At 38.0% G+C, this 8,239-nt stretch overlaps 1 long non-coding RNA gene across 1 annotated transcript in view; it reads right to left on the bottom strand.

Moving 5' to 3' along the window:
• Positions 1-3,776: 3,776 nt before the first annotated feature.
• The window catches only part of LOC141373834 (uncharacterized), a 124,853-nt gene continuing 120,390 nt past the window's right edge, over positions 3,777-8,239 (bottom strand). The window contains exon 3 of the long non-coding RNA XR_012380172.1: positions 3,777-3,849. This is a non-coding gene — a long non-coding RNA (uncharacterized lncRNA). The remainder of the gene's footprint in view (positions 3,850-8,239) is intronic.

Genomic DNA, 8,239 nt, shown 5'->3' with positions numbered 1-8,239 from the left:
TCTTGCTGTTGTCTTTTGACATTCTCTATCTTTTCTCGTGCAGAAGCTGTTCAGTTGGCCCTCAGTTCTTCTTCAGAGGAACTGTTCTATAAATAGGTGTAATCCCAAGGGGGCTGGACAAATTGGACCAAAAATTGTAGCCAGGGAGCTAAGGTGCAAGAGCACCTAGCTCCAGAGGACCTAAAAAGATCACGTTGGGCTATTCACCACGAAAAAGTCCAAAGGCAGAGAAATGAGTGGTGGTGAAACAAGAAAGGAATTTATTCAGTGAGGCCAACACCAGGAAGGCAGAGGACTAACATCTCAAAGACTGTTTCCCAGAGTGCCGAAAATACTTCCAGGCTTATATAAGGAAAATGCGGGACAAAGTGTTAAGTGAGCAGTAGAGGTTAGGTCGATCATTGTCTTGGAGTCAAGAACAGCGGAGTTCTGCTGGCTCTTGGCAATCCTTATTGCTTAAGGGTGTAGTTTCAGTTCCCATCAGAGGATGCCTTGTCCTCAGGGTCTTTTGACTGCATTAAGATATAAGCTGGAAAGAAGAACTTAAGCATTTAGAAAGTTTAAGGTCAAAATGGGGGCAGCTGAAATCCTCTTTCACCTTGGAGGAGGTAAGTTCAAGGTCTTCCTACATTGCCATCTTGGACTGGAACTAGAATAGAACCCCTTTGAATGTGCAAAGTGTAGGAGAAATCCAAGAAAGGAGAGAATCAAAGAAGGGAATCCCCCAATTTTGTATATGAACCAACGCAAATTCCAGTACCTCCCGAGTACTACCTACTCTGAGCATGGTATGGACACAGTGCATGTAGAAAAGGCTTACAGGTTCGAAAGAAAAATAAAACTATCTCAACTCTTGAATGACAGGATTGTCAATGTGAAAAAAATCCTAATGAGCTACACAAAAAGGTTTCTAGAACTCATCAATAGTTTAATAAGCCCCAGAATATAAGGTCACTATATAAAATCAGTCTTATATTTATATGCTAGCAATGAACAATTAGAACATGAAATTTTTTTAAAGTACCATTTAAAATCACACCAAAAAATGAAATACTTAGACTTAAATCTAACAAAACATCTACAGTATCTGTATGCTGAAAGCTACAGAAGGCTGATTGGAGAAATCAAGGAAGATATAAACAAATGGAGAGATGTCATGTCCATCCATGGAAGCCTCAGATTTGTTAAGATACCAGTTCATCTCAAATTGATCTATAGATTCAACATAATCCTGATCAAAATTCTAGAATTTTTTGTGGATATCAGCAAGCTGATTCTAAAATGTGTATGAAAAGACAAAGGAACTAGATAGCCAAAACAGCTCTGAAAAAGAACAAAGTTGGAGAACTTACATTTCCCAATTTTAAGATTTAACAGAAACCTACAGTAATCAAGGCAGTGTTACACTGAAGAAAGAATGGACACGTAGATCAAGGAGACACATAGCAGAGAATCCCGAAATTGAGCCTATACACAAGCACGGTCACCCAATTTCTGACAAAGATGCATAGTCAATCTAATGAGAAAAGGATAGTGTTTCAACAAATGTTACTGGAACAATTAAACACTTGTAGGCAAATAATAATAATAATAATAATAATAATAATAATAATAAGCATTGACCTAAATTCATAATTTATGAATGTTGGGCCTCTGATTCTTGGTTTTGGCTCAGGTCATGATCTCAGCGTCCTGAGATCAAGCCCCACATGGGGCTCTCTGCTCAGCAAGGAGTCAGCTCCTCCCTTTCCCTCTGCCTCTGCCCCTCCTCCCACTCATGCACTCTCTTCTCTCTCTCTCTAAAATAAATAATAAATCTTTTTAAAAAGTAACTCCAATGGATTATAGATATAAATGTAAAGTATAAAACTATAAAGCTTTTATAAGAAAAAAGGAGGAAATCTTTAGAAAGGAAAATCAGGCAAACAGTTCTTAGACATGACATGAAAAAGCATGACCCATACATTTTTTAAAAATAGCAGTTTGGTCTTCAACAAAATTAAAAGCCTCTGCTCTGCAAAAGACACTGCTAAAAGAATGAAAAGACAAGCTACAAACTGGGAGAATATATTCATAGATCAAGTATCTGACCAAAGGTATGCATCCAGAATATATTAAGAATTCTCTAAACACTAAAATAACAATCCAAATAGAAAATGGGCACGAGCTGAATTGACCCTTCACCAAAGAAAATGTACAGATAGTAAATAAGCATGTGAAAAGCTGCTTAGTAGCATTAGTCATTAGAGATATGCAAACCACAACTTCACACCCACAAGGAAGGATATAATTAACACAAATAATAACTGTTGTCAAAGAGGTGGAGAATTTAGAACCCTCGCGTTCTGCTGGTGGAAATGTAAAATGGTTGCTTTGGAAAACAGTTTGGCAGTTCTTCAAATATTTTAACATAGAGCTACCCTATGACCCAGCAATTCCACTTCTATGTTTATACCCCCCAAAATGAAAACATACGTCCACAAAAAAACTTGTACACAAATGTTCATAGCAGCATCATTCGTAATAGTCAAAAAGTAGAAAAAAAGCCCACAAATATTCATTGCTAGTAAATGGTTAAATAAAATATAGCATGTCCATAAAATGGAACATTATTTGGCAGCAAAAAGAAATATAGTACTGATATGTGTTACAACATGGGAGAACTTTGAAGTCGTTATGCTGAATGAACGAAGCAAGTCAAATATTACATGGTTCTATTGATGTGAAATATCCAGAACAGGAAAATCCATACTGATAGAGAAGAGATTAATGGTTGGCTAGGGCTAGGAGGAGGGGTGAATGGCCAGTGACTGCTTAATGGGAAAAGGACTACCTTTTAGGTGATAAAATATCTTGGAACTAGACAGGGGTGATGGTTGCACAACATTGTGAATGCACTAAATGCCACTGAATCAAATACTTTAGAATGGTTAATAGTTAATTTTATGTTATGTGAATTTTACGTCAATAAATTTTTTTTAAAAAGCCTGAAATCCAGGGCTAATCATTTTAACCATGTTCTCATGAACACCCCATAATTCACCAACACTTTTGGTCTTCTGCTCCACTGGATCTTACTTACAATTTCCTAACCACGGATTAGTCTATCCACTGACTGAACACTGGTGGTTCTTTGTCTGTCTTTGTGAGGCCCTTAACAATGCCAGTTGCAGAAGATGTTCCAAACTTTTACTTGCCCTTCTAAGCTATAACCATACTCCTCTTCCCAATGGCATTCATCTTATAATGCAGAGTAAGTAGAAACTATCAATTATCTGGTACTTAGTAGGAGCTCAATGAACATGTACCGGGTAGATGAATGACACTCTTCACTCTCCTGCGAGTCACTACCACCAACAGCAATATCTGTGTCTTTTGTTCCCTTTCCTCTTGTCAAAAAAAAGAAGGGTTGCTTAATATTCCTCCTTCCCAAGCTGGCCTACCCGTCACCTTCCCCGGCTCCTTTTGCCCCCAGGAGGAGTCCAGACTCCTTATCTGGCATTTCCAGTCTCACTTTCCCATACCTCCTGTCACAGGAACTTTCTTCTACCTTGACTTGGTATATTCAGAGTCAGTCTTCAACATCTACTTCAATGCCCATGAAGCCTTCCCCAGGCCCTCCAGCTAATGACACTTGCCATTGGAGTTGACAGTGATTGGGAGGTTACTGGTAACAAGCAAAAACCATCAGGAACCTTTGGGAAGACTGAGTGTACATGACAAACGAAAGCAGCGTGGAGGGTAAATTACATACAATAATAAGACATTATTTACCTTTTCACTCTCACTCTCTCATGAGTGGACAGTGGAGTCTTCTAGAGGTTACACAGAAGGGTACATCTCAACAGACTGAGGGGGAAGCAGATATGAGAATCCAGCTGTTTTCTATTAAATCAATCATTAAAGAGATTAGCAAAAATGTAAAACAGTGCTCATCTTCTCATTGATTTTTTGGGGAAAATATTGTTATTTTTCATAAAAATGTTTTTTGTGTTAACACGTATTGATTTTATTGCTACTTTTAAATGTTTTAAGTGTGTTTGAAATTTCTTGGTTTTAATTTCTAACACAATAAACATCAGGAAGTATGATGCACATAAACAAAAGTTCTTTGGGGCTTTAATAATTTAGTACAAAAGGGGTTCTGAGACCAAAAAAAATCAAAAACCACTCTATCCCAGGATTGCTAAGCAGAGCTGTGGGCTTGCATGAGGCTGGGTATTGCATATTTGCAATGGAGCTGGTTACTTGATTTTCTTCAACAGTGCCAGTGGGTTTTGGGACAGGAGGAGGAACAAGGAAAATGTACTTTTGAGTTGATCCAGTACTGCGGTTTGGCGGAGTCGCTATGGGCAGACTAGGTCAGGCTGTCTTGTTCTTCTAGATAAGGGAGATAAACCTCGTCATCTTAATAAATTACTCTTCACATTTTGCAAGAACTGGGAAGATTAAGAGGTTCCTTAACCCTGAATTTCCTTTTCCCTCATTAATCCCCTTTGAATCATTTTAATCTGGTTAATTATGTGCTCAGAGCAGTTTTTCTTATTGTCTAGCTGTTATGTTCAGTGCCATAAACAAAGACCATCTATTCAATTTCATGGTCTGATCTGTCTCTGAGGATATAGTCTGAGTGGGTCACTTCAAATAATGGAGTCTGTTAAATTATGTACGCAATTGCTCTGACCAGATTATAAATTTCCATACAGCATGAATATTCAATAAAGAATTCCTGATGGAGATGGGCTGTTGATGGGTGATTATGATGACAGCAAAGTTGATTCATTGATTCATTCAACAAATATTTTTTTGAGCATTTAGAATGAGACAGCACAGTCCAGACACTGAGGATTCAGCAGCAAACAAAAGCAGCAAAGATCCCTGTGCTCTTGGTGCTTAGCAGTCCAGTAGCGGAGACCGACTAGGAAAGATAATGGAAATAGAAACTATGATGGCTAATAATGAATGCTAGAGGAGAAAAAAGTAAATAAATCTTAGAGATGATATAAGAATTAGGGTTATGTGGGTGACATGCTAGATTGGGTGACCAGAGAAGGTCTTAGTGAAAAGGTGACATTTGAATAAAGACCTCAAGGAAGTGAAGGAACCATGTGGTGACAGGAAAGTGATCCAGGCAGAAGGAGCCACAGATTCCCAAAGGCAGGAGAGTAAACTGATATACTGATGGGCAGCAAGGGGCCGGTGTGGCCAGAGAAGAGGAGGAGGAGGAAGAAAGAGGTGGGGAGGGGGGCAGGGAGGAAAAGAAGAGGAAGAGGGAGAGAAGGCTGTAAAGATTGCCAGCAATAGAGAAGGTAGCAAAATTTGGTCATGCCAACTCCTCCCCCTCACGTTACCTGCTGTAGTTCTTTTTCTTTTTAAACTGAGATATAACTAGCATTCCTTAGCCTGTTTTCTACACCATTGCAAGACTTATTCTATTTTTAGCATCTAATGGAAGCAAGAAAATGGAAAACCCTAAATGTCCAATGATAGAGTTTAAGTAAGTTATGGCATGCTATGTGACCTTTAAAATTCATACTCCTGCAGAACATTTATGACTTGATCACTAGATAAAAAAAAAGGGGGGACTCAAAGCTATACTGCTGATTTTGTTTAAATGCATGTGCATATACATCTTCCCAGAGGATTATATGCAGTGTTAGAAGCACTTTCTACAATAAGCCCACATTACTGTCAAAATCAGAAAATAACATTTAGAAGTGAATTAAATGATTCAGTCCAGTATCACTTGAATCAATAAAATGTTTCAGCTCATAAATTTATTAGGCACCTTCAAAATATCAAGGGTGGTTTAAAATAGTCCAGTGTTAACCCTGCTGAGGTCCGTATTACAATGTGAGTCTATAAGATACTACATTTATTTGAAAATCATATAATTTGCTTTATACCAGATGCTGGTTGCTTTAGAACAGAATTAAATGGACAGATTCATCTTGGACCCCCATTTACTGTGATTAACATATTAACTTCCAAAATACTGTCTTAAATAGGTCTGTCTCTAAGACTGCATTGTCTTTAAAAAACCAAGAACCACTAGAAAAGCCATAGTGATAAATGTCACTGTAAACTTCCATTATTATTATTTGATCAAACAGCTTCTTCCAAAAGATTATATTGTTTGATATTATAGGTGAACTTCTTTAATTATTTCAGCATATAGATTTTAGAACATACTGAAATAAAAGAAAAGGATAATTTTATGTTGCATAACCTTAGGCCTCTAACTTCCACAAACCTCAAAAGAGAGGACATTACCAGCACCGTGGATCCTCTCCCTGTGATCACTCCCAATTACTGCCCCATCTCCCTCCCCAAACTTAATCAAAAACCTTTAACAACATAGGTTACATATGTCCACGTTTGAATTTTATAAAAATATAATGAAACAATATGCATTTATTTATGCCTGGCTATTATGTAAAGGCTGCTATGAACATTCCTGTTCCACTGTGCTTAGATAGAAGCATATCTGCTACAGCGTGTTAATGTTTAGTTAGCTGCCGTAGTCTTAAACCCTGGCTGCACAGTAGAATCACCTTGGTGCCTGAATGCCTGTTCCACAGATCATTCTAATTTAACCTTTGGTTAAGAACCACTGAGCTAGATGTTGAACTCCCCAGACAAAAGGAGGAGAGGAATCCAATGCAAGGAATTCTGAATGGTTTCCAGAAAGAGAACAATAAAATGCAGTGTAAAAATTAGTCTGTGTCCCTATTGATATTGTCTTTCCTCTTTTTTACTTTGAGCTCCTAAATGAAAAGACTACATGTACTGTCTTTACAATAATGTAAATGGCTTCCAGATTATTTTGAACATTCCCCAAATTCTCAAAGAAAAGAATTTAGACATGTTTTAAAGATACATGCGTCATGATTTGGCACACTTTGGGTGGGGATTAGGGTGTCAAAAATCTAGACAAACACTAGTTTGGTGTCCCAGCTCCATAAATATTGAAACTTGAAAAGGCAAGAGTTAATTTTCTATGGTCCAGATCAAGCCCAGAATTAAATGAGATCTGCTTAATAGTTTATTGTTACAACTGAAAATTTGGTTAGTGCCATTTAATTCCCTGGTTTCTTGAAACTGTTTTTTGGATCCATGCCCAGAAGCTGTCTTGAATATATTTCAGAGAATGAAAAACAAAAACTAACAATGGGGCTCTAGAAAGTGCAGCAGCAGATAGCACTGAAATATCACAAAGCTCTAAAAATATGTTCTACTTCAAGCTCAATCTCTAATATGCATTGATAGATAGCAGAAAACAGAGGCCATGATATAATTCTTTTGTGATATGTGCAGAAACAATATTATTTATGTGTAGTCAGGTAGTTGCCTTTAATTTGTAGTGTGAAAGTTGTCTTAAGGTCCCACCTGACCCAGAATGCTGCTTCACCAGGTTTCCCTCCCACCTGAGTTCACATGAACTCAACCACTTGACCAAGAAACATTTTTAAACTTTGACCACGTGTGAGGACTTATGAAAGTTTCTAGAGGCATATAAAAACCTCATCCTTGCCTTCAAGAAACTTACAGTGTTTGGGGGCAGAAAAGACCCACACTCGTACATAAACAAAGTAAACTGAGATTACAAGGTCAAGTTTAATGTGTCAAAGGAAGCCCGCCGAGCTGAGCTGATCAGTTAAGGCTTCTCAGAGGCAGTAGCATAAACTGAATTTAAAAGGATGGTCAGACTTCAAATTGGCAGGCAGGAAGGATGAGGGCATTGCAGACAAGGACAAAGGTGTGGGAAAAGAAAGGGGCAGATGTTCAGAGACCAATGAGGACAATCCTGTTGGAGTTTGAGATTCTTCTAAAGCAGTGATTATTAAAGATCTGTGATGATAACTAAGGCAGAGCAGAAGATGACGTACATATTAACCCACCAGTTCCATACTCCTGTGTAAGAAGATCTTATTAACAGCAAAGAATAGGAGACCATTAGCTAGACAATGACGATGCTAACAACTAAGCAATTTGGTAGAAACAAAACAATCAAGAAAGAAAATCCTAAGCAAATTCTCTAAGTATATGGATTAATACCCAAAATTGCAGCAATTGAAATCGATTACCAACTTAAAACCACTCTTGTGATGCTCTGTTAATGGGGCATTGTTTTTAGCTGCTCAAGCAGGAAATAGAACTCATCATCTGTCCCTCCCTCATCAACCTCTTTTCTGTGATCCATCCAGCAGCAGGTGCTCCCAGCTCTGCCTCCACCCTA

This window comes from Callorhinus ursinus, unplaced genomic scaffold (assembly GCF_003265705.2).
Source record: "Callorhinus ursinus isolate GAN/ISIS: 27379988/994484 unplaced genomic scaffold, GSC_fseal_2.0 scaffold12, whole genome shotgun sequence".
NCBI lineage: Eukaryota > Metazoa > Chordata > Mammalia > Carnivora > Otariidae > Callorhinus > Callorhinus ursinus.
Note: the sequence above shows the minus strand (reverse complement) of the source record. Positions and strands in the feature narration are given on the sequence as shown.